Source organism: Microcebus murinus, chromosome 21 (genome assembly GCF_040939455.1).
Source record: "Microcebus murinus isolate Inina chromosome 21, M.murinus_Inina_mat1.0, whole genome shotgun sequence".
NCBI classification, from domain to species: domain Eukaryota; kingdom Metazoa; phylum Chordata; class Mammalia; order Primates; family Cheirogaleidae; genus Microcebus; species Microcebus murinus.
In genome coordinates this window covers 25,097,604-25,125,230 of record NC_134124.1, presented here as the reverse complement: position 1 = coordinate 25,125,230, position 27,627 = coordinate 25,097,604, and positions in this window count along the sequence as shown.

The following is a 27,627-nucleotide window of genomic DNA, read 5'->3' as shown; positions in this document are numbered from 1 at the left end:
AAGAACGGAAACCTCCCCGACACCTTTTATGAAGCGAATATTACTCTGATACCAAAACCAGGAAAGGATGCAACAAAAAAAGAAAACTACAGACCAATATCCCTAATGAATATAGATGCAAAAATTTTCAACAAAATCTTAGCTAACCGAATCCAGACACTTATCAAAAAAATAATCCACCACGACCAAGTGGGCTTCATCCCAGGGATGCAGGGATGGTTCAACATACGTAAATCTATAAATGCAATTCACCACATCAACAGAAGCAAAAACAAAGACCACATGATTCTTTCAATAGATGCAGAAAAAGCTTTTGACAAAATTCAACACCCTTTCATGATACGAACACTTAAGAAAATAGGCATAGAAGGGACATACCTAAAAATGATACAAGCCATATATGACAGACCCATAGCCAACATCATACTGAATGGGGAAAGATTGAAATCATTCCCACTTAGAACTGGAACCAGACAAGGCTGCCCACTATCTCCACTTCTGTTCAACATAGTGCTGGAAGTCTTGGCTACAGCAATCAGACAGGAAAATGGAATCAAAGGTATCCAAATAGGGGCAGAAGAGATCAAACTTTCACTGTTTGCTGATGATATGATATTGTATCTAGAAAACCCCAAGGATTCAACCAAGAAACTCCTGGAACTGATCAATGAATTTAGTAAAGTCTCAGGATACAAAATCAATACACAGAAATCAGAGGCATTCATATACGCCAACAACAATCTAATTGAGAACCAAATCAAAGACTCAATTCCCTTCACAATAGCAACAAAGAAATTAAAGTACCTAGGAATATATTTAACCAAAGAGGTAAAAGACCTCTACAGGGAGAACTATGAAACACTGAGGAAGGAAATAGCAGAGGATGTAAACAGATGGAAATCCATACCATGCTCGTGGATCGGCAGACTCAATATCATCAAAATGTCTATACTACCCAAACTGATCTACAGATTCAATGCAATACCTATTAAAATCCCATCAGCATTCTTCACAGATATAGAAAAAATAATTTTACGCTTCGTATGGAACCAAAGAAGACCCCGAATATCAAGAGCAATTCTAGGCAACAAAAACAAAATGGGAGGCATTAATATGCCAGATATCAAACTATACTACAAAGCTGTAGTAATTAAAACAATATGGTATTGGCACAAAAACAGGAATATTGACCAGTGGAACAGATGTGAGAATCCTGATATAAAACCATCCTCATATAGCCATCTCATCTTTGACAAAGCAGATAATGTTGTCTTTTGATAAACAGAAGTTTTAAATTTTGATGAAGTTCAATTTGTTTTTTTCTCCTTAGTTATCAGTGTTGTTTGTATTCTCTTTAAGAAATCTTTGCCTTCCTCAAATTCATAAATATATTCTCCTAAGTTTTCTTCTAGAAAACCTTATGCCTCTAGCCTTTACTTTTAGCCCATGACCCTTCTCATTATTTAATTTAATTTTACTTTTTTAAATTTCAAAATATTAAGGGGTTACAAATGTTTTAGGTTACATGAATCACTTTTGTAATGCTTGAGTCCCAATCTATAGGTGTGCTCATCACCTAAATAGTATTCATTGTACCCATTAGGTAGGTTTGTACCCATTTCCTTTTCCCTCCTTCCTCCTAGTTGATTTACACTGAGTTTTACTTCCCTCTGTGCACATGTGTGATCATTGGTTAGTTTTAATTATTGGAAAGACATTCCTTTTGCCATTTCACTATATCAATGCCTTTGTAAAAAATCAATTGACCATATTCAAAAACATTATAATTATTTCCAGTTTTCATGTTTTATAAATTATTTATTCACATTTTTATATCACTTGATTATATTTGTAAAATAGAATACCAAAGTGAAAGTGTTGAAGAATGTAGATGCTTTAAATTCTCATCAAATTTCCTGAGATTATTTGCTCCTATTTGTACTCAAGCCAGCAGTAGTTGAGAATACTCACTATCTCACCAGTAACAATAATATTGGCTTAAAAATTAATGAATATTATAGGCACAAGGGTACATCACTGTTTTAACTAATTTTCTTTGATTGTTAATGAAAGTTTTTAAGATCAAAAAACTCAGAACCAGAATATTTGAATTTGTAACTCTGTTACTTGCTAACCTTGTAGTACTGGGAAAGTAAATTTCTTGTGCTTTTATTTTTTCATCTTAAAAATGGGAATAATATGAGTATCTATTTTATTGGTGCTATGTGATAATAGAAGTGTGAGAATTAAACTAATAGTCCAATTATAGTACTTACGATAATGCCTGGCATTTAGTGAGTGTTCAACATGTGTTAACCATTATCAATATTATTACATAATTACCAGGCCTTTAAATTTCTTTTGCAATTTTTGTGTCTGCTGGGTAAGTAATATTTCTTGGCAATTGAGAAATATTTGAGAGATTTTAAAGCAAAATGGAGATAATCCAAGCACCTGTAAGTGACTGAACAAAAAGAAAGCTAATAAAAGGGTGAAATGAAATTAAAATCAAACTTCAGTATTTTCAAAATCTTGCCCAGAGCTGGTCTTAAAAACATCTATAAATTTCATTTGAAGCAATGCTTCTCAACCTGAAATGCTAAACAATATTGTCAGTGTCATGCACACACACACACACACACACACACACACACACACACACCTTTTCCTAGAAAGAAGTTCAACACTTTTCCTTAGATTTTCTAAAAGGCAGTTAATTGGGGATGGGAGCAAGATGGTGGACTAGAAGCAGCTGGTACATGGCACTTTCCAGGAGAGGATCAAAAATTGCAAGTAGATGTTAACTGCTTAGGGCTGCATGCAGTGGCTTGTGCCTATAATCCCAGCACTTTGGGAGGCCAAAGTGGGAGGATTGTTTGAGGCCAGGAGCTCAAGACCAGCTTGGGCAACACAGCAAGACCCCATCTCTACAAAAATAAAAAAGTTAGCCAGATATGGTAGCATGCACCTGTGATCCCAGCTGCTTGGGCAGCTGAGGAAGGAGGATCACTTTAGCTCAGGAGTTTGAGGGTGCAGTGAGCTAGGATTATACCACTGCATTCTAGCCCAGGTGATAGAGAGAGACCTTGTCACAAAAAGAGAGAGAGAGAGAGAGAGAAAAGAAAATCTATGTGTAGCTCTTGGAGCTGTTTCAACATTTATAGACTGCAGGAATTGGGAAGAAAAAGCAATGCTTTGTATCTATGCATGAATTGTTAGCTGAAAAATCGTATAGGCTAGTTTGCCTGGAAGGTCTTTATATCTTTACTTTTCTCCTTTTGAAGTGTGAAGATGTGAAATTGAATAAAAGCTATCCATGGAATGAATGGGAAGTATTCAAAGACCTAATTCTAATTAAAACCAAGCTAAGAAAAAAAGCTTGTACCTCTAGACAGATAAAATATTCCCTACTGGCTAATTTACTATGTGTCCTGTAAATCAAAGTGCAATCTTTCTTGCCCAAGAAAAGCCATCTGTCAAACTTATTCATAGGTTATATCATTTCCCTTTTAGGTATGCAACAGTTAAATGGCTTGAAAATGTGAATTTAAACTGTCTTTCACATAGCAGTTGGATTATGTCAATGATCTACCTTATTAAATACACACTGAGCATTTTCTTTGTGCAAACCAATAAGCGTGTGGGAGATGTAGACATGAGTGAGATTGTCCATATTTCAGGATCTTATTACCTCTTTGGTAAAACTAGAACTAAAATAAGGCAGAGTATGATATACTGGAGTGGGTAGAGGGAAGATATCTTCCTCTCATAAGTGGAAGATGACATCTGCTCTATACTCTAAGAGAAAGAAAAATTGGAATGAAATGGCTCTAGCCTGTCTCTCTATATTATTATTCATTTTTCACCATAGGAAAAGGAAGAACTTATCCAATTGATAATCTCAGAGAAATCTAGGTATACAGGGAGGAAAAGGCCTCTCCTTTTAGAAGACAATGTTATTGTACTATAGTTATGCAAGATACCAGCATTGGTAGACAAAGGATGAAGGGTCTACAGGACCTTACTCTACTTTTCTTGGAAAATTCTTATAAATCTGCAATTAATTCAAAATAAACTTTTTAAAAAAGTCAATAATGGTCTCTGTATTTCTCTAAGGCTATGCTAACTAACAGAGTAGCCAGTAACTACGTGTGGCTATTGAGCATTTGAGATGTCTTTTAAGTATGAAATATATACCAGATTTAGTATGACACAAGAAAAAAAATGCAAAATATCTCATTATAATTTTATATTGATTGCATACATAAATTATAATGTTTGAGGTATATTGTATAAAATATATTATTAAAATTATTTTTGTCCTTTAAAATTTTTAAGTTGCCACTAGAAAATTTAAACTTATAGTTGTGGCTTGCATTATATTTCTATTGGACAGAGATGCGTACAATTACTTTCCTGAATGAGTTTGTAACAGAAGCTAAAATTTTGCAATTAGCTGGATGTATAAGCATCTTCTCAGTAGACAACTTTCCTCACAAGGGATGTCGATTTGGGAAGGGATGGAAGACTAGAGAAGCCCTTAAAGGAGCCCAGTAAGACTAAAATGTGAGAACAAGACAAGGAAGAGAAGGTATGGGTGAGGGTAAGTTCATGTATAGCTTATGTCATGATAGACTGCAGTTCCTCAGTCATGATAAAGACATGATAGAGACTTTTCCATATGTTGTGATAGAGATTGCAGTCCATATCCTTAAAGAGACATGGGAAATCATTGAAGGGGTTCATACAGGGGCATAAAGTGATTAGATATTAGATATAAATTAAATATTGGAATAGGAAGGTAAGTGGAGAACACTCAGACCACATGGCTCAGGGGACAGGAGCAGAGGTATGCTAGAGTGTATTAAAAATGTTATGCTTAGACAACAGAAATATTACAGGCTGTTAAAGGTATCCATTTGCTGAATAAATGAATGAATAATGGGTTGGAAGAGGGAAGAGAAGGGATAGAGATCTTTTAGGACTCTGTTATTGTGTTCTCAAGAGGGAGATAGCTGTTACTTGAATTTTAGTAGTACCCTGTTTCCCAAAAAATAAGACCTATCCATAAAATAAGCCCTAGCAGGATTTCTAAGCATTTGCCCAATATAAGCCCTACCCCGAAAATAAGACATAGTGATGGGTGTGGCTACGCAGCGTATCTGCACAACCCATGCATTTTGTGATGGAGCGGTAAAGAAGACAAGCAGCCCTTCTCATCTGCTCCATTGTGACAGCTACTATCCCAGAGGAGACTAGAAAGGTGCAGGCAGCCCAAGGTTGGCTCCTTCTGTCAGGTCCCCTGGCCATTCTGTGCGTGCTGCAAGCTGAGGCTTTGAGGGGAATATAACACATCCCCTGAAAATAAGCCCTAGGGTGTCTTCTTGAGGAAAAAGAAATACAAGACCCTATCTTATTCTCGGGGAAACACGGTACCAGTATGAGTTAAAAAATAAATAAATAAAAGAGACCAGAATTATTTAAGAAGGAACTGGAGGAGACTCAAGATTTGAATAAATAAAGGGAGATAATTAGAAAGGAAGGGCTAAGGACAATATTCATGTTGCAGGCTTGGTATTATTAGATAATACTTTCCATGAAGAAAAAGAATAAAGAAAAATGTATAGAGAAGATTTGAAGACACCATGCATAGCATGTAAACCTCTTTTTAATCTTGTTGGATTTTGTAAGGAATTTTGAGATGACTCAACCCAACCTCCTCATTTTATACATGAGGAAAATGCAGAGTTAAGTGATATTGGCAAGGTCTCACAACCGGTTAGTGACAAAACTGACTAAATAGACCTCTTGAATTCTATATACCCCAGCTCTTTTCTCTGTATCTTTGCTTCCTAAAGTGTAACCCATGGATGGGAAAGCATTGGCATGAGTGGGGCTCTTACCACAAATGCAGATCTAAAGCCCTATCCTTGATCTCCTATATCTGAGTCTGCATTTCAGCAAGCTATTCAGGCAATTTGTATACACATTAGAGTTTAGTCTTACTGTTCTACGTCACGCATCCCTATTTTGTATGCAGAAGTCCAAAACTAAATCTACAAAGGACTATTCTTTATAGCCACAAGACAAATACATTTCTTTTCCTTTTTCTTTTATATAACCCAGCACCATAAATCTCAATTTTGTGTTCAGTAAATAGGACCATTCCTGATAATGCCAGGGGGCTGCTTTTACTCTTAAAAAAGAAAGGTTAAAAATCTCAGCCATTTTTTCTGTGTCAGAGGATGTAATTGAATATAGCTATGAGCTCAAGATATAATCAATCTGCTATTTATATCTTAAATTGATCTTAAGGATAAAGATAACACAGTTGATCTCTTAGATGTTGCTGGTTTTGTAACTCATCCTTGACACCAATCAAATTAATTCTGGATAGACATCTTGTCCCCAATTATTTGTTGATAGAAAGAACATCCTCCTTGCTCTCAGAGGCTGTGCACACTCTCCAAGTCCTCTGTTCTGCACAACACGCCTTCAGGATATATAACTATTTTTCATAGAAACTGGTTTATTTGCCTCCAAATCAAACTTTGCAAACTTTTGCAGATTATGTTTTGGTTCACTGTTTATCCTATGCATGGGGGTAGCATAAGCTTTTGTTATGTATTTCCATATTCTGGCTCACTGGCCAACATTTCTTCCTTTTCTTTCCTCTGATAGTTTTCCTTTTAAAAAAATCTAATCTAGTTATTTTCTTCTAGTGTTCCAGTCTCTTGCCTGAGAGTGGCCATGTGTACATCAATTTGTTGCTCAGTGGTTGTATTTCCATGACAAAGGAAGCCTTCTAAAAACACAGCATAGTTTTATTTGTCTGGGTTCCCCAGAACCTAGCACAATGTATTTGGACTCTGCAAAAACCCTTGAAAGCAAGTGATGACAAAAACAAACAAACAAAAAAAAAAAAACCCACCAAAAACAAACCAACCAACAAACAAAAAACAAGCTTAAACAATAGAGCAGGTTTTGTTTTTATTTAACTCACTAAACTAAAAAGTCCAGAATATGTTCTGATTTGGGGGAAGACTTGATACAGTGGTTCAAACCCACCAAGGTCCATGTGTCTTCTTTGGGCAGCAAAATGGCTTTAGTGGTTCCAGGCTCCATAGCTTTACATCATATCATTAAGGAAAGAAAGAGATTCTCTTCTAGTTGCTCATGTAGAAGAGAAGGGAAAATCCTATTTCCAAGAGGGCAAATAGCTTCTTCTTATTTTTAATTGGCTATGATATGCTGATCCTTGAATCCATCTTGGTATCCACGGAGATAGTTATGTCGATGGGCGTAAGCTAACCCAGGATACTCTTGAAATCAGAGAATGGAGCCTGTGGAACCCACCCATGCCACCTTATTATATGTACCAAAGAGCATATGAATACTAAAGAAAAACTTTAAAGTTTTGCTAAAGGGAAGAACAGCAAAATAAAGATTTCCACTTGTTGAATAAATGAATGAATAATTGAATTGGATTCATATTGAATTTATAGTCCTTAAAGCAGAGCCAAGTCTTAAAATGTAGTCTAGGAATGATAAAAATTATTTCTTGGATAATTTTCAAGAGGAAAGAGATATATCAAAATCTTCACATCATTACAAGAAAAGGTATCAAAGTTTCCTCAAACTAATTCCGCTGTTCCTGGTCTCTGTTCTCCTCTATATGCAAGATTAGATTTGTGGTCCTTCCTCTTTGTTGCCATTTTTCTCTTAGTCAGATACTGCTTAAAACATGCTGTTATTTACAGTGTTCAAATCAGCTTCTTGTTTAGCTGCAAAATATATCTTTTATACCATTCTCACAAATGTGTACATCACAACTTGAATATGATGCTGGGTCCTCTTCAATTATAAAACAGTCTGGCTTGTTTTTATTATATTTGTTTTTCTTCTAATTATCTGCTGTTTCAGTGACAGTTGTCAACCACAGTAAATATATTCTTAGCATGGCTATAAATGTTTTAAATGTCCATATATGAAGTTTCATACTCTGCTTCATTCTTGGACCAATCCCAATGAACTATGAAAATCCAATTTAAAAAATTACTATGGCATAACTAACTATGTTCAATGTGACAGCCGCAACACATTTTAGATATTTTTGGAGTTGTGGAATTGGTCATATACTCCAAAACTATGTTAAATATTTTGACAGAGAATGGTAGATACAATCTACTTAAGACAACCACATTAGTTTTTTCTCCTCTCCTGGTTTAGCCTCCATATATTGAAATATAATTTGCTTTGCTGTAAGGGAGAATTGTTAGATTTTACAGACTATCTTGTGGTCCTTAAAGGTTATAGTTTGGAGATGGATTTGGATTCAAATCTCACTTTTGCCACTTACTTGCTGTGAGGAACTAGGCAAGTTGCCTAGCCTTGCTAATTGTAATTTCTCAAGAATTAAATGAGCGAATTCAGGAAGAGAACTTAGTATAAATCTGAAACATGGTAGGCACTCAATAAATGATATTACTAACCATTAAGTTCTCAGATATTCATCCCAAGCCCTTCCTAGAGTCAGCGTAATTCATCTGTGTGGATAGGGATAAGGATGGGTAGACATACTTAGAGATTTATTTGGTTATTATAGAGTAAATTTTTTGAGAAAAGCAATTTTAGGGCAGAAAATTAAAATTAATACCATTTTAATAAATCTGCCTGAAAAATACCTGACATCATACATCATAGCTATACTGCAAGCCTAAACTAGCCACATATTTTTATAAATACTTACTAGAAAGCAGCCACACCCATTTCATTCATTTACATTATCTTTTATTGTTTTCATGCTACAAAAGTAAAGTTGAGCCATTGCGACAGAGACCACCTGACTTGCAAAGCCTAAGTATTTAAAGTCTGTGTCTTTACAGAAAAAGATTGCCAACCTCTGGGTTAGAATATTGCTTAAGGTCATTAAAAGGGGCTCTAGATACAGCCAATAGATTGGTACAAATTACCTTCAAGATCCATTTCAATCATCTTCTGATACCATAAAAATATCTCAATATGATCTGTGGGAGACACAACCTAAAAGACAAAATACATCGATTTCATTTAGACTTTTTATAGCCACATGTAATAGCACTCTGGGTTCCCTGAAAGTAGAGCTAGAAACAAGCTTTTGCACTCAGGTAGTTTATTTGGGAAGTGATACCAGGAAACAGCAGTGGGGAATCAGAAATGTTGAAATAGGGTATGAGGAAAAGGATGTTATTGAGCTGATCACTGCGGTGAGCAACTGAAGCTCAATTCTCAAGGATTTCCTGAAGAGCTGTGTAAAATGCAACTAGAATGCCCATTTGAGGCTGGAAGAAGGGAGCATTTATCTATCAGCTTTGATCTTTCATCTGCAAGTCCCTCATGGGGTGTTAACTAGGTTAACAATTCTAGATTTGTACATGCACCCATGCCAAGAGGATTTCCACACATTTTCCCCAACTCAGCCACATAGAAAATCCGGGCTTAGAAAGTGAAAGACAAGATATGGCTGTGGGAGGTGAGTGAGGTGCTGTGAGGCTGCCCCAACATGAAGCAAGCTGCCTAGCAATGGCTGGAGTGGAAGGCCAAGAGGATATGAAACAGGGCAAAGGAGGTGTCCCACAGAGTCCCTGATACTCATTGAGTGGTCAGGGTGTGTAAATCCCGGGGTGAGAATCCCTTCCTTATCCCATTAACTCTGATACCAGCACAGTGAGCTGATAGGTTTCTCTTAACCACTGTCTATGGTTAAAGAAATTAATGAGGAAACTTAAGTTAGGGACACTAAATAGATAATAATTTCCATAATATCACTTAATATTCATTTCATGCAATTTTATAAGATAATAGCTAATTCTGTAATTCCTGTACTCAATTGACTCAATCCCCACAAGAAACATTCCAAGTGAGTAAAATTGTTAGCTATATTACATGGATTAGTATCCTGAGCTTTAGAAATATTAAGGAACTTGCCTTAAGATACAGCTAGTAAATGGCATAATTTAGTTGAGACTCAAACTCAGATTTCCAAGAGTTTATGCTCTTAAACATTTTTCTAACCTGCTCTTTAAAACCTTTACAATGTCTTCTTGGCCAAACACACATTTATCCCTGAATACATTGTCGGTGAGCATGTTAATGATCTGTACGCTATGGCTGGGCTGTGCACTCAATCCAAGCCAGTCAATAAAAAGACTGAAAACCCCAATATGTTTATCATTTAATCAGTTATTTTAATCACTTGTTATTGATTGGATGGCTGGAGAATAATGTACATCCAAACTAAATTATAATCAATGAATATGTTGGAGTCTCTACTGGTCCTTGTGGGCTTTTAGACTTTCATTATTTAGCTTCTAAGTGTTAGAAAAATGATTCAAGTCCTTGAATATCATTTAAAAGCACATTAATACATTGGAAAGTGATTTTCATAGCACATCATAGTATGGCTTTACATATGATGAGGAGCAAAAGTCTAAGGATGTAAAGATAAGTTAGGTCTCACAATGGCCTGGGGCAATGAGAATAGTCCTAAATCTGGAGTCAGAATTTATGAGTTCAAGGTCCAGCCCTGCCCCACCTGGGGTCCCAGACAAGTCCTTTAACCCCTCAAAGATAGTTTGCATATTTTCAAGATAAGATACCGTATACCTGAAGACTATTATAAAGGTTCAGATGAAATAATATACTTGAGAACACTCGATAAACTTTAAGTATGATATCAGTGTAAGAGGTACATTTTGATACCTTTGAATACAATCAGCAGATTGTGTTTTCAAAGGTAATGCACCTACAGGAATAAATTCAAGAGCTGAGAAGTACTGAGGTTTACAAACTGCAAGGCAATCTGTCAAGACTGGATAATAACAGTTACTATTTATATTTCAATAGGATGCTAGTTGATGGACTTGGTCTTTGAGAACATTAGCATTTTTTCTTTTTTATTGTGGTAAAAAAATGCATAACATAAAATCTATCATCTTAACCATTTTTAAGTGTACAGTTCAGTAGAGTCAAGTATATTCATATTGTTGTAAATCAGACGTCCAGAACATTTTCATTTTGCAAATCTGAACCTCTATGCCTGTTAAACAACTCTTCCTCCCACTCTCAGTCCCTAGTAATCACCATTCTACTTTCTCTTTTTGTACATTGCTGACCCTCTATGGGATGCTTACCATGTGCAAAACATTTTCTATTCTTTCCCATATTATTGAGAAATCTCCCTTCTGCTTACCAAATGCACAAACATGCCATAAAAGAATTGATTTTATCAGTTTTTTTTCCTGTACTTACAAAGTCATTCAAAGTGATGTGGGTGATATTTTTCCTCCTATTTCTGGGTAAAATGTTCTGCTAAGTGGTTCTAAAACTTGAATCTTCTGCATTTGGGTTTAGATTCATCAATGGTCTGTGTAAGTGGGAAAGTGAGTCAAAACATGCCTAGAGAACAGGAATGCCCACATCCTACAAGAGGACCAACTGACAGGTGGGGTTGGGCTGCAAGAAACTCCTCTGAGAAGCTTAGGCTTTCTTTATCCCTAATGCTGAAGTTTCAAAGGAAGTGTTTCTTCCTGCCATAAATCCAGGACAGAGAAGAAATGACCTGCTTGTTCTCTATCTCAGAGCAAAAGAGCCCATAGGAAAGTGGCATTGGTTAAAATAAACTTTATGTGATGTTTTTGTAGGAAAGCACATGCTGACTCTGACATTGCTCCTGATCCTGATTCTTTTGTCAAATTCTCCTTGTATCTTCCTCAGCTGTTGATTTAATTCCTCCTTTCCTTTATGGAATCTTTCACAAGGGTTCCTGCCTTCCTTCATTTTATATTCTACCAGTTTTGAAATAGAATCCTTGGGTAATATGTTCTTCCAGTTCAATCATGGGGCTGAGTTAGAAACAAGCCAGACTGTTTCTAATCTCTCAAACTCAACACACAAATACACACATATACATGCACACACATTGAGTAAGATGCAACTGGCAACATGTGGATAGACTCTGACTTACAGATGTGTTTTATTATTGTTACTGTGGTTAGAACACAGCATGAAATCTACACTCTTAACAAAGTTTTAAGTGTACAAAATGGTATTGCTAACTATTGGGACCGTGTTGTACAGCAGATCTCTAGAACTTATTTATCTTGTAAAACTGAAACTTCATGCCCATTGAACACCAACTCCCCATTTCTTCATCCTCCCAGCCCCTGGTGACCACAATTCTACCCTCTGATTCTGTGAGTTTAACTATTTTAGATACCTCATACAAGTGCAACCATGCAGTGCTTATCCTTCTGTGACTGGTACATTTCATTTACTATGATGTCCTCAAGGTTCATCCATGTTGTCACATTGCAGGGTTTCCTTCTTTTACAACTATCATATGATCCAGCAAGCCCACTTCTAAGTATTTATCTAAAAGAATGACATCAGGATCTTAAGTTCAAATTCTAGTTCACCACTGACAGCTGTGGAATCTTATTATGCTATCTATCTATCTATACGCACACAGACACACACACACAGTGGTACTTACCTCATAGAGTCATAAAGTTAAATGAGATAATCTATGTAAAGCATTTAGACAGAATATTTAACACATAGTACATGCTTGATAAGTGCTAAATGTTAATGTTGCCATGCCTTGAAGCTCATTTTAGAATAGAGGCTAATAAAACATTTTATCTGGAGCAGAGAATTCATATAGATTAGTAATAATGTGGGAAAGTGAGAGTGCTAGAGCTAAGTGGAGACTCAGAATTCAGTATTCTAGGCAGTGAGAGTTATGCACTGTGCTGAAACAGCAAAATGGTTTACCCCGCCCCCATTCCCCCAACACACACACACTGTGGCCTAGAAGGATTAACCTGGGAGTAGCAGAGGGTGACCTGAATTACAGGCAGGCCCTACCTCTGGTCTCTATATGTACTGAAAAATGTAGATTCTGGGTTTTCTTTTGCTTGTACTTTGTCATGTATGTAGAAATTATTCTAATTTTCTTTAGCTCGAGAAGTTTAATTTAGTTCTAAAAGGTTAATTAGTTCCCAAATTTGTAAATTAGGCAAAGCCAGGGGCTCTGGCTCCTTCCCTCTGAGTCAGGACAATCTGCATCAGCACTTCTCAGCATAATACACCAATCAAGGAAAGAAATTTCACCCATTCACTTTGCTCTCTCTATGGTACTTAAGTCTTTCAAAATAACAGGCCCTTGTGACCAAGAGGTCATCTGGAAAACTAGCTTGGGAGCTCTTCAAAGTCAGCTCTCGGCCCGGCGCGGTGGCTCACGCCTGTAATCCTAGCTCTTGGGAGGCCGAGGCGGGCGGATTGCTCAAGGTCAGGAGTTCGAAACCAGCCTGAGCAAGAGCGAGACCCCATCTCTACTATAAATAGAAAGAAATTAATTGGCCAACTGATATATATATATAAAAAATTAGCCGGGCATGGTGGCGCATGCCTGTAGTCCCAGCTACTCGGGAGGCTGAGGCAGAAGGATCGCTCGAGGCCAGGAGTTTGAGGTTGCTGTGAGCTAGGCTGATGCCACGGCACTCACTCTAGCCTGGACAACAAAGCGAGACTCTGTCTCAAAAAAAAAAAAAAAAAAAAAGTCAGCTCTCTCAGCACCTTTCTTTATGACCCACTGAGTAGAGGAAAAGCAAAGAACACATTGTTTTGAGGTCATTTTCAAGCACTGTTCTACTTGGTATCTCTCCATCCATGGATGAAAAATTCAGTTAGGTTCTGTTTTGTTTTTGGTTTTTTTGTGTGTTTTTTTTTTTTTGGTTGCTTCTCTGGAACTAATAAAAAGTATTTCCTAGAATGGAAAACTATTAAACTGGAGGGATGTAGTCATCCTAACAGTTCTTTCCAGCCAAATATGCAAAGAAGAAAATCTCTTAATAAATAGCATCCTGAGAAGTGATCTGGTTTTGTGAAGAAAAAGGAGTTAGTTCAATTTTATATCCAGATCATTAGCCCTTCATTCATGCATATATGTGTCTATTAATCCAACAAACACATATGTTGACTATCTAGTTTATTCCTGGTCCTATCTATATGGTGTTGAACAACACAATGTCCCAGTTGACAAGAAACATATACAAACTCATTGTGCATATATTAATATCATATGCCAGTCCATGACTGATGCCTTTTGTAGGCTGTATAGAATAATAATTAACAGTTTGAATTCAGGAGCCTTAAAGACCTGGGGTAGAATCCCATACTAGCTATCTGATCTTGGGCACATCTCTTAATTTCTCTAAGCAGTAGCTACTTTACCAGGAAACCGGAAAAAGTAATAGTATCTATCTCACATATTGTTGAAAAGATTAAATGAAAGAATGCATGTCCAATGATTGCCATTATAGTAGGGACATAATAAGTCATCAACAAATGTTAGATATTATAACAAAAGTGATGCCTATTGCAAAGATACACTAATCATCGATTCTCACTTTTCAGAAGAGCTCACATCAGTAATAGATTCTGTCCTTGCTTCACTTATCAAATATCTGTAGATATTTTGAATATACTCTGTTTATGAACTAACAAATGAAAGAAAGAAAGGAAGGAAGAAAAGAAAGAAGGAAGGACGGAAAGAAGGAAGGAAGGAAGGAAGGAAGGAAGGAAGGAAGGAAGGAAGGAAGGAAGGGAGGGAGGGAGGGAGGGGAAAAATGAATACCCCATGTTTTTAGAGTAGGTATGGAAATAACAGATCCAATCTGTAAACTTGAATTCATCAATATTATCAAACTGCCATGAAAGTGTGAGCTAAAATATTTAAAAGACTGATTGCCTTAAGAGATTTCCATTTTTGATTTGGGATGGATAGTGATAATAATCAAATCAAAGAAACTACATAACATCTAATCAATTAGGCATCAATAATCATTAAAAAGATAAAAATTAATTTTCTGGCTCTAAATAATATTTATCATTCTCAAAATGTTGGTCAGTAAAAATGATTCATTCTAATTCAAAAACCAAACAGTCAAGAAGCGCTAGAATGAGAAAATAATTTAGACAAACCCTTAACTTACAAATTTCTAAGTTTTCTTTGGACATCTAATCAGAATTAATGGCAAACAAGAACTTTTTTACTATTATGTTAATAAATGCTTCACTTTTCTTTCTGAAGATTTATTTCTTTTTCTTTTAATACCAAAGGGAGATGACTAGCTTTAGAGAGAGCTAAAGAAGTTGCCACTTATACTGTATGATTTCAGGGGCCAAAGAGGTTTATGTATATATTTCTCTTCTGCTTACCTGAAATTCCAGTCAGTTCCTTTAATTAGTATTTGAAACTCAAATTTTCATGGTAAAGGTAGGCATTCAAGCTATTATCAAGTGGTTATATTTTGATATGAATAAACTTATTTATTTAGCCTGATTATGAGAATATATTTAATATTCTCATTGGCCAAGAATCAAGCAGTACTGAGAATTGGAAAGAACAACTGAAAATCTTCCATCCTCTTTCCTGCAAAAAATAGCCCATTCTCAAAGTTTCAAATACAAACTTAAATACACACACATATATTTTTACATAAATGTGGCCATATTATACATACTTTTTTTCCAAGTATATGTATGGCCTCTATTTTATGCATGCATAGTAATGATGATTTATTTAACTACTTTCCTCAATAGTGAACATCAGATTATTTCCAATTACTTGCTATTTCAAAAAGTGCTGAAATCAATGTTCTTATGCATATGTATCTTTGTTTATATGGATGATATTTTCATTAAGATAAATTTATACACTCCAAACATAAAATTGCAAGAATAATACTTACTGCATTTACAACTTGATAGATTGTGTCAAATCTCCTTCCAAAACATTTTATCCATTTAGAATCTCATTTTGTTTGTTAAGAATTTTGCAAGTAACAAAAAATGCTAATTAAAAATAGTCTAAATAAATAGAGTTTGTTTTTCTCACAAAATAGTAGGTCTGGAGTAGCAGCTACTGGTATTCGTTCAATGGCCTAAAAATATCATAGCTGCATATCTGTGAGTTCCTTGGCCTTTATCTTATGATGATAAGATGACAGCCATTGCTCTGGGCATCTTGTCTACATTCAAAACATAATGAAGGCCGGGCGCAGTGGCTCACGCCTGTAATCCTAGCACTTTGGGAGGCCGAGGCGGGCGGATAGCTCAAGGTCAGGAGTTCGAAACCAGCCTGAGTGAGACCCCGTCTCTACCAAAAATAGAAAGAAATTAATTGACCAACTAAAAATATATATACAAAAAATTGGCCGGGCATGGTGGCACATGCCTGTAGTCCCAGCTACTCGGGAGGCTGAGATAGGAGGATCGCTTGAGCCCAGGAGATTGAGGTTGCTGTGAGCGAGGCTGATGCCATGGCACTCACTCTAGCCTGGGCAACAAAGTGAGACTCTGTCTCAAAAAAAAAAAAAAAAAAAAAAAAAAAAAAAAAAAAAAAAAAAAAAAACATAATGAAGCAGAGAAGAGAGTTACCTACTTCTTATCAGTAAATACTCACTTTCTTATATACCTTCACAGTATATTTACTGTTTATTAGACCTCCACAGTATGTTTATTGATTAGAAAGATGTCACATGACCACCACGGCTGCAAAGAGAGCTGGGAAAATAAGTATTTATATTTCTAGTCTCTACAGTTGAGGCAAGCAAAGGAGAAAGTGGTGGGAAATGGGTATGAGTTAGCAAAATATCAGTGTTTTTAGGCCTGTAAAAGTATCTGAAAATGCTCATTTTATGGCATTGTTGCCAGCATTAGAAATCTGAAGCTTTCTTCCCAGTCTTATGACTTATAAAAAGATATATATGCTTATTCGAATTTTATTTACCTGGTAGTCTATGAAGTTCAGCATCTTTTTAATTTTAAAAACAATTGTTCATGAATTGGTTGTTGTAGTATATTTAGGAGTAGGTCTACACAGAGAGATATAACATATAGGTGTTAAGTCCCTGAGTTAAGAGAAAAGGATAAACAAACAGGAAGAACCGTGAACTCGAAGTCAGGACTCTGAATGTAAACTTCAAGAATTCCTTAGTTTTTTTTCAAGAGCTGTCATTACATTGAAGAAAAAATTACTTTCCCTGGCAACCCTATACCCTCAGAGGAAGTGCATAGAGATACAGTAATGTTCCACAATCCTTTGATAAAACCAAGACCAAGGTCAGGAATTTCATACTTGGCTGATCTTCAGAGTTACTCAATGTTACTGGTCCCCAGTTCTGAGTATTATGATTCAGTAGATCTTTAATGGGCTTTGGGTTCTGTATTGTTTAGATTTTTTTGTGGTGTTTGTTTTTTCCCTAGCAAATGTTTAGCAGCCATCAGGTGGGTATGAGTGAATCATCTTCCTAGATGGGGCTGGGTTCTCTCCATGGTGCTGAAAGTAAATGTCTCAACCATCAAGTGGGTACAAGTGAATCATCAGCCTAGATGGGGCTGGGTTCTTCTCCATGGTGCTGAAAGTAAATGTCTGCAAAAAACAAATGCAGGGAAGCTAATTCTAACACAATCGACACTTAGAAGTACTAGCCAGGCATGGTGACTCACGCCTGTAATTCTAGCATTCTGGAAATCTGAGGTGGGAGGATTGCTTGAGGTCAGGAGATCGAGAGCAGACTGAGCAAGAGCAAGACTCTGTCTCTACTAAAAATAGAAAAATTAGCTGGGTGTGGTGGTGCATGCCTGTAGTTCAAGTTACTCAGGAGGCTGAGGCAGGAGGATTGCTTGAGCCCAGAAGTTTGAGGTTGCAGTGAACTATGATGATGTTACTACACTCTAGCTAGAGCAACAGAGCAAGAATCTGTCTCAAAAAAAAAGTAAGTACTTGTGTTTTAATCAAAAAAATCAATAAATTAGAATGCAGATAAACTAAAAGTGTATATTTTATAGATTTTCCAAGTATTAGTGAGCAAAATATATGAATTAAATAATAATATCTATTTAGAATAAACTTTAATTAGATATCTAATATAACTGAATCTTTAGTGCAATTTGCCTGTTTTAATAAATGTAATTTAGACTTTATATATTACCTTGAGGAAAAGTCTAAGTGATGCTGGAAAAAAGTCTAGAAAATTCATAAATCTATCTTTGAAAAAACTCAATGGGAATATTAAGAGATTTACATACCTAATTTGCTTTACTTCTTATCTCATACTTTATAATTAAAATCAACCTTCCCAAATTATCTAAGAGCTCCAAGTGGGAGAATTTCTATGAAATTACAATAATTGTCTTAGTCCAAAAGTGGGCAGAAGTTAAGGGCATGGACTCTGGAACCAGAATGCTTAAATTGGAACTTTAACTTCTGTAGTTACTATCTATGTGACCTCAAATAAAGCTATTACCCTCTCTGCATCTCAGTTTCTTTTTATCCAAAGTAGGACTAGTAATAGTGCATATCATAGAGAGCAATTGCATATTAAATGAATTCATGCATATAAACATATCCATGCCTGTTATATAGTAATTGTTCAAAATTTCAGCCATTAACTACAGCATGTTTCCTGCGAAACACCACAGATAACCTTGACAAATTATTAAACACATGTTTTTACATGCCATCGCTGCATGTAATATGAAAAAAAAGAACACATAAGATATGTCTCAACTGCAATACAATTTTTATAATTTTTGCAACTATAATGTAGGTATATAAAACAGGGAAATTCTCTACTGTTTAGTGCTAACGCTTATCGTAATGTTTCTATGAGTTATCTGTTACTGTAAAACAAACTGTCCTAAAGCTTTATGACCTAAAACAAGTAAAAATTATTATTTCTCAAGATTCTGGGTGTTAATTTGGAAGTCCTGCTGGTCTCACCTGGGTATACTCATGAAGCCAGTCTGCTAAAGAATCAGCCAAGGGCTGGACTCAGCTGAGATTTTTTCACTGTGGGGACTTTCATCCTAGTCTTGCCGCCTTCCTTAAATGATGATCTCAGGAAAGCATTCTAAAAATGGTAAAAACCAAAAGCTGCAAGGCTTCCTATGACCAAGCTGTAGAAGTCATCTCATATCCTATTGGTCAGAGCAAGTAACAAGGCTAGATGTGTTTAAAAGTTAGGAAATCTAGTCTGCACCTCTTGATGGGACTAGCTTCAAAGTCACATTGCAAAGCATGGGAGGAATTGATGCATCCATGTTTGAAACAGTCTACCTCACGCTCCAATGTTTCCTTTTATTGTAAATGAGTGAAATGGAAAAGAGAAGCTTTGGTGTGGTCTTGTGTTTTTTGTGTATATTATAAACTTTATTTATCTTGATCCTGTGATTTTTCTGTGAAGAGATATATTACATGTAAGTTTTCAGATGAGAAAACTGAGGTATAGAAAGGTTAGCCTATTACTACCTTTCACAACTTAATAGAAAACTCCCTTTTATATATCTCTGTCCTAAACTGTTGGGCAGCCCAGGAAGAGATTTTGAGATTTTTAGGAGAGAGGTGACCAAAAAGGGGTATTAGAAGAATAAGACAGGAAGAGCAGATAAATAATAAAATAATCTGCCCATTTCAAGATTTTCCTAGAATCTGCCTTTCTGTATTATTCGGAGAGAGGAAATTAGGTATCTACTATAACACAAAGAATACACTTTTTCAGACCAAAACTAATGTGTCAATGTAGCAAAATTTACTGAGTAACTTGTTCAATACAAGTAATCAAAAAACACTCATCTGCTAGTGTCCTGACTTTGAAAAGGTTGGGCATAAAACTAGTAAATATATATTTATATGTAATAAATAGTGTATATATATATATATCTGTAGTAAATACTGTGTATATGTAATAAATACAATGTGTATATACATATAGTAGATATAGTATATATGTATAATGTCATTTTTAGATAAATCAGGTGGATGCGTTTTGGATAATAGACCTCATAGTCCAGGATTGTAAACATAAGAAGGATTGGCTTGGCTTGTGCAATGCATCTTCACTGGATGAATTCACTCTCCCCATCCACCATGCATTTCCCCACCCTACCACTCCCCACCTCCACAATAAATTAACTTTCTTACTTGTGTATTCACTCTCATGACTTGACATCATTCAACTCATCAAACTAGAAAATAACTATATAAACAGAAGGTCTCTCCTCAAAAAGACAAAGTAATTTATTAGAAATGTGAATCATAAAACCATTAGTATCAGCCTCAAAGATCTGAAATCTTAAGGCTTATAAGTATCTCAAGAATGGAAAAACCAGCACCACAGGTACTCACCAGCAAATTGGATCAACGGATCAACACCTAAGAGGACATATAGGAGTAACATTTATCGGGTGTCGGGAGGGTGGAAGGGGGGAGGAAGGGATGGGCATATACAACCACAACAAGTAAGATGTGCAATGTTTGGGGGATGGACACGCTTGAAGTCTGAAGTTCTTACTCGAGGGGGTGTGGGGGCATGGGCAATATATGTAACCTTAACACTTGTACCCCCATAATATGCTAAAATAAAAATAAATAAATAAATAAATAAAAAGAAACTTCAGAAAGATTAGATTCTTATTTATGAAAATTGCATGTCCTAAATGAAAATGGCCTTTTCTCAGAACACCGTGGCTCTTACAGACTCAGATATTGAAACAAGTCCATCTATGGCGAGGGGCACAGAGACTTTAGCTGCTTACAAATGGTAATGACGCCTATTTCCACAGTAAGTCTTTGCTGTGGAGTCAAATGAATACGCTGGGGTTTTTGGGGTTTTTTTGTTTGTTTGTTTGTTTTTTGAGACAGAGTCTCATTTTGTTGCCCAGGCTAGAGTGAGTGCCATGGCGTCAGCCTAGCTCACAGCAACCTTAAACTCCTGGGCTCAAGCAATCCTCCTCCCTCAGCCTCCCTAGTAGCTGGGACTACAGGCATGCGCCACCATGCCCAGCCAATTTTTTCTATATATATTAGTTGGCCAATTAATTTCTTTTTATTTATAGTAGAGACGGGGTCTCACTCTTGCTCAGGCTGTTTTTGAACTCTGGACCTTGAACAATCCACCCGCCTTGGCCTCCCAGAGTGCTAGGATTACAGGCATGAGCCACCGCGCCCAGCCTGAATATGCTGTTGAGAAGAATGGTTTAGTTGCAATTATCAAAATTGCTTATTGACCACAACAAATGCAGTGCCTAAGATATAGTCCTCCATATCACATGGGCAGGGCAGAATACAAATCTTTTATTTGCTACTTCAAAGAGAGGACTTAGTGACAGAAATTTTGGGTCCTGTCAGAGAAGCCAGAGTAATGTCTGAAAGGGAGAGTTCATAGAGTCCCCTGCTTTTATATTGTTAGGGACCACAATCACATTGAACAATAGATACCCCAATACCACAGGGACTGAATTATTCCAATTATTAGGCGGTGGAAGCAAATTAATGGAAACTCTTTTGGAAAAGAAAGATAATTTATTCTCAGTGACAGGAAATTTCTAGTGTCTCTTGGGAGCAGAATTACTTAGAAAAATAAATGAAGTGGAATATGATAGCTTTGTGACGTAAGTTTAATTTATGCCTACAATTTAATTGTTGACTGATAGCCAAGCTTATTCAGTCAGTTGGACACACAACAGCTTGAATGGCAATTGGTCAATTTTTGGACATCACCCTGTTCAAAACAAGACCCTATTTGGAGTCTCTAAGTCTCCCTTTTACAACTCACCAAGCTTATTTGGTGCTACATTTTGTGGATGCAATTAACAAGCATTAGAAAACCCTGATTAAAACATTATGATTAATTCAAGCACATTCATTTCCACATCATCAGTTCTGTTCATTTGAATCTGTGCTCATTGCATCTTTTTAGCCACTGCTTCTTTATTTAAATAAAAAATCAAAATACCACCTCTATACCAGAGCAGAGAGGGGGGAAAACTGGGGTACTGTAGGGTTGTGTTTTGATCTATTTGTAGGTTCTTCAAGAGCTGGTAGTCTATAAATTTATTTATGCTAAAAACATTTTTAGACTTGAATTTTACATCCAATGTGGATTTCAAAAGAACTTCAAGCAGTACATTTCTCCTTCATTGAAGTGTCAAGTATCAAAATTGTATTTGATGTCCAAGGAACTTGTAAGATCTCTATTTTCCTTTGAGGAAGGAAGGTCATAATTTTCCACTATCAAAAAGGACTTTAAGTCCCAATTTCTATATTTTCTTTGTAAGTACTCTCTCTTCCACTTTGACTGCCCTGCTCTCTAACTTCTTTTCTCTTTCCGAATGTTTTTTCTGTTCCAAGACTGCTTGGATTTCTTCATTAAAGCTACCCTGTCCTCTATCCTTGATGAAGAAGAGAAACTTGTCTGCCAGATAAAGTGGCAAAGATTTAACTGAAAACGGAATTGATGAGCTGACCTTGAGGGAGGTAAAGCATTCAGAGAATGAGCTCACCAACTAATAAATGTGTAGGAATAGGTAAATGTCATCCACATTTTCTCATATATATTAATCCCTTACAGGTTTTTCTATTCCAGTGTGCCCTGATGAGCCACATTTAGGTTGGCACCTGTCTGCTCTATTCTTTGAATTTATGGCATTTTGAGAAGGCAGTAATCGACAATACCATGAAGACTATGCTCAGGGCATTTTCAACATTCCAAAAAATTATTCACTCAGAATTTATTTCTCTTGATATTACCATTAACTCCTCCCTTCTATCAAGAAGATCTGAAATGATTAAGGGACATAATTACACCGGAGAAATGACTGACTTGAAAACCGCTCCAGTCATGACTACACACCTTCCGTTTTGAAAAATTTTTTGAGTAAATAACATAATTATTATATCCTGTTGGCATTGTGTAATTTCTGCTATTCCCGTAAATCAAAACAGCCATGAAAGGAAAACAGGTCAACACTATCAAAACCATAAAACTCGATAGGATAATACATTTGAAAGTGATTTCATGAGAGGAAATTCAGAGAGCAGTAGGAGCTTGTATAAGTGCAGGCATGAGGGACAGGGGTCCTCAAGAGAGTTTAACCATGTAAATGCCTATTGTCAAATAAAAATTATTTTCCATAATTCATGCACCAATATTTTTTATGCCACAACACACTTTCAGGATGATAACTACATGGTGAAATTTTAAGGTATTCCAGATAGGCTTATAAGGCTATAATGTCCTGAATCATCTCTATTTAGGCTTTTGAAAAAAAAAACAAACATTTTTATTAGGCTAAGGCACAACAGATTTTTATTAGGTTAAGGCACAAGATTATGAAAGAGGAAATGTTATTATATAATTTTATTTTATAGTATTATAATATATATAGCATATACTATAATATAGCAAATACTATATATTATATAGTATATTGTACTATATAATAGTACAATATACTATATAATATATATGTATATATTCTAGAATATATTCACAAGATTAATCAATTATTATCCACTCTCCTGTAGGAATGAGTTTGTAAAAGGGAGAGCACTGGACTAGAAGATAGACAATTCAGATATAAGTCCAAATCCTGCCTCCTAAGTCTTCAAACAGCCTTGAGTTAACATAATTATTCTTTCTGAATATCAACAACTCCATTTGGAAAATGGAGATGTAAAAGATAGATCTTGAGTCTCCATAAAAACTGCTGTGAAGATCTAATGAGATAATGGCTGTGGGTGAATTTTATAAAAATGCAGAATGGTTTCATCACACATGAGGATTAGATTCTAAAATCAGTACATGAAATGAAAATCAGTTGAAGGCAAAATTACCTGTGGAAAACAATTGTTTAAATACCCTTTAAAGCATAAGATTTATGGCAGGGTTGCCAAACATCACATATATGTAAGCATATTAAGAAAATATTTGTTGTTTATCTACAATTCAAATTTAACAGGGTAGTCATCATTTATTTGGGCTGCTATAATAAAATACCAAAAACTGGGTGACTTAGAAACAACAGAAATTTATTTCTCACAGCTCTGAAGTCTGGGAAGTCCAAGATCAAGGCACCAGCAGATTTGGTAACTGGTGAGGGTTGTCTTCTGGCTGTAACTTCACATGGTGGGAAAGAGGCTAAGCAGAGCATGGGGCCTCTTTTAAGACAACATTAATCCTATTCGTGAGGCTTCAACCCTCATCTAATTACTTCCCAAAAGAAGCAATCTTGGACCCCCTATACCATGACAATGGTGATTAGGTCTTCAACATATACATTGGGGGGGGTCCTCAAACCTTCATTACAGTGCTGGACAGCCTGTATTTTATGTGGCAACTTTAATTTATGGCTACTTCATGCACCATGAGAGAGCTAATGTGAGCATCTCCCTGTAAGTCCAATACAGCCTGCTTTTTCTCCACTCTTAGAACATATCTATGTTTCCTCACTTAAGAACTAGGTGGATCATGGAAACAACCCAAGTGCTTATCAATTCATGAATGGATAATTAAAATGTGGTATATGCTCACAATGGAATATTACTTAATCCTAAGCAATGACTGTGAGCTAGCACCGTTTATGCTATCCTGGATTAAGCTTAAGCCCGTTATCTAAAGTGAGGTGACACAAGACATGGAAAATGGACCCCACATCTACTCGCCGTCAAATTGGTACTGACTGATTAAAACTGTGGTTTTCAAATGGTGGCAATGCTCACCAGGGATTCGGAGTGGGAGGACCCAATCTTAGGGATGCGGCGAGCACTTTGGAGGGGAAGGGCATAACTCTAACCCTTCTTAGGGAGAGCCAAAGATATACAATGTAACCAAAATGTCAAAAAAAAAAACCAAAAAACTTTTTATCAGGCCATGGGCAGGTGGGAGAGGGGAGGAGGAGAGGGGTGTACACTTTCATAACGTGTGTGGTGCATACCACGGGGGGATTGGACACATGGCGGGGAGGGAGGGGGGCAGGGGCAATATTTGTAACCCTAACAATATTTGTACCTTCATAATATGATGAAATAAAAGGGAAAAAAAAAAGAACTAGGTGGAGAAAATTGGCTTAAGATCCCAACTGTGTGAAAGATTTGCACCTTTGGACAGCAAATGGACTCACACTTAGTGAGGTGAGGGTTTATAGGGAAAGAGGCACACAGCACTTAGGAGAAAGAAGAGCCAATTTATTTCTTCCTTCTCCTGTCCACTTTAGGTCACATGCTTAATGAATCGAAGAGAAGAATGAAATATAGTTTTTATTTTTTCTGTTTGTCTTGGTAAGTGTGTACAAGTAATATAAGTGAATGTACAACATAAGGGTTGTATGAAATGTCATAAAATATCAGAAAATACTGCTATGGTGACTACTAATCAAAACTCTATGTGTGAGCTCTGAAAGAAAAGAGAAACTTTGCTTTTAAACTACATACATGTCTTGATGATCTTTGTTCAATCTTGAAAGCCAATAATATTACATGCAATAGTTTTCACTTCAACCAAGTCACAATTACCGTTTGAAACTTTACTAGCTCTGAACTTCCTGCAAGAGTTTTATGATTTAGTGAATGCTCCAGGATGACCATGACCTTTGAACACCTTGTTATCATATATCAGAACCTTGGAAAAAAAAATATCAGGCAAACATATTCATTATCCTGACAGCCTGCCATCAAAAATGAACCCTTAATATAGAATTTTAATACATGTATGATAGAGATTGCAAAACATCTCCCCTTCACTATCCAGATAATAAATTATCAGATAATCCATTGTCATCCACAAATAAGGTAGAAAGAAATTTATTTATTTTAATTTGACAAAAATTATATATATTTATGGTTTACAACATGATGTTTTGATATGCATACATTATAGAATGGCCAGATCTAGCTATAAAATATCTTTATAAGGAAGTACATTGCTATTATTGCTTGTTTTAAAAAAAAAATCTCTGTCTTTTGAAACCAAATTACTACAATTAAGGACTTATCAAGTATGGATAAAATGTTATTAAAAATTATTAATAGTATAGCTATAAAAGAATATGGTACCCCTAATTGTTAGATTTGCTTTAGAAAATCTAATTTACTTTATTTAAAATTAAAAATATTTATTACATTTTGTTTTTAAAAATTAGTTCATGCAACTTACCAAAATAGTCAATGCATATCTATGTCAGTTTTTTTTTTTATTAACTCTATTTTCTTTAGCACATTTGGTAAATTGTCAAAATATCCACAATGGCTACAGTGGTTTCCATGTAGGTGAAATCCTAACCACTGAGCAGCTACAACCTGAAAAGTGCTGTTCACTTCTCTGGGCCTTCTACATCTGTAAAACAGGGGAGGAGGGATGTGTGAGACTATTTCCTAACTATGTTTCTTCCAATTTCTAACATTCTTTAAAGTGGTTAAAGTTGGTCTGAAATTATCAACTCTATTCTCTGAAATGCTTGAGACTAAGTGATGCCAAGGCTAGACTTCAGCAAATGTTTTAGCAAATGCAAAACTAGGCCTGTGGATACAAATCAAAACACTTCTTTTGCTCTCTCAGGAGCTGTGCCAGTTTGATCAGAATGCCACTGAAGAATCCGTGACGTTCAATGGAAGTTTCCACAAGCGCCTTCTTTTCTCATAGGCCAAATAGTAGGCCATATCTTGGACTTAAATAGTCGATGTATTTTACTTTCTCAGCAGAATAGCCACCATAAGGCTCATGTACACGTGAGAGAGGGAAAGAGAGAGTGAGAGACAGACAGACAGACACAGAAAGAAATTAAACATTACTGATGTTTTACTTTTTTTGCTAATTTATTTTCAACACATCTCAACGAACCCAGAATCCCAAATAGCTTGCAGTCTCTATGGACAGTTTACTTCTTCCACTGCTCAAACCTGTTTTGCATTGCAGCAATCCTTCCATGCTCCATAAAAACATTTACAGCTTTTGCCTTGCAATTGTTGATTAAAAGTGTGTGGCCTTGAGCAACTATTTACTACATTAATCAAATCTGTAAAGCCCCTTGATTGTTAACCTGAACTATTATTTTATTCAATCAATAATAATAATAATTTCTCTTGGTGTTGTGATCCATTTTATTTTTATCCTCCTGAAGGAAATAAAATTCAAACCCTAATTTTGTTTATTCTGATTGGTTCCTTATGATGGGATGGAAAGTGAGGTCTTTGATAACATGTTCCTATTTCCTTATAAATGTTTCTAAAAAGATTGTATTCAAAATACATGTTTAAACTATTTTTAAAGTAGCTTCCTGAACTGTACACATCAAAGCAATCGAAAGAGAAATTTGAATGACGAAGTCCATTGGTGAACTGAGAAAGCCCAGAGGTCATGATCAAGTTCCTGAGAGCTGCATTTATGGCAAGTGCTCTGTACAGGTGCACCATTTTTTATCTTTTCTACTGTATTTTCACTGCACCTTTTCCATGTTTAGATATGTTTAGATACACAAATACTTCCCAGTGTGTTACAAATGCCTACAGTACTCACTATAGTAACACACTCTACAGGTTTGTAGCCTAGGAACAATAGGGTATACATATAGCCTATGGATGTAGTAGGCTATACCATCTGGGTTTGACAAAGTACACTCTGTGGTGTCCACACAATAACAAATCACCTAAAATGCATTTTGCAGAATGTATCCCCAACATTAAGCAATGCACAATTGAATATCATAGTGAAATTGTCTTTGATAATTATTTTACCATAAATCATT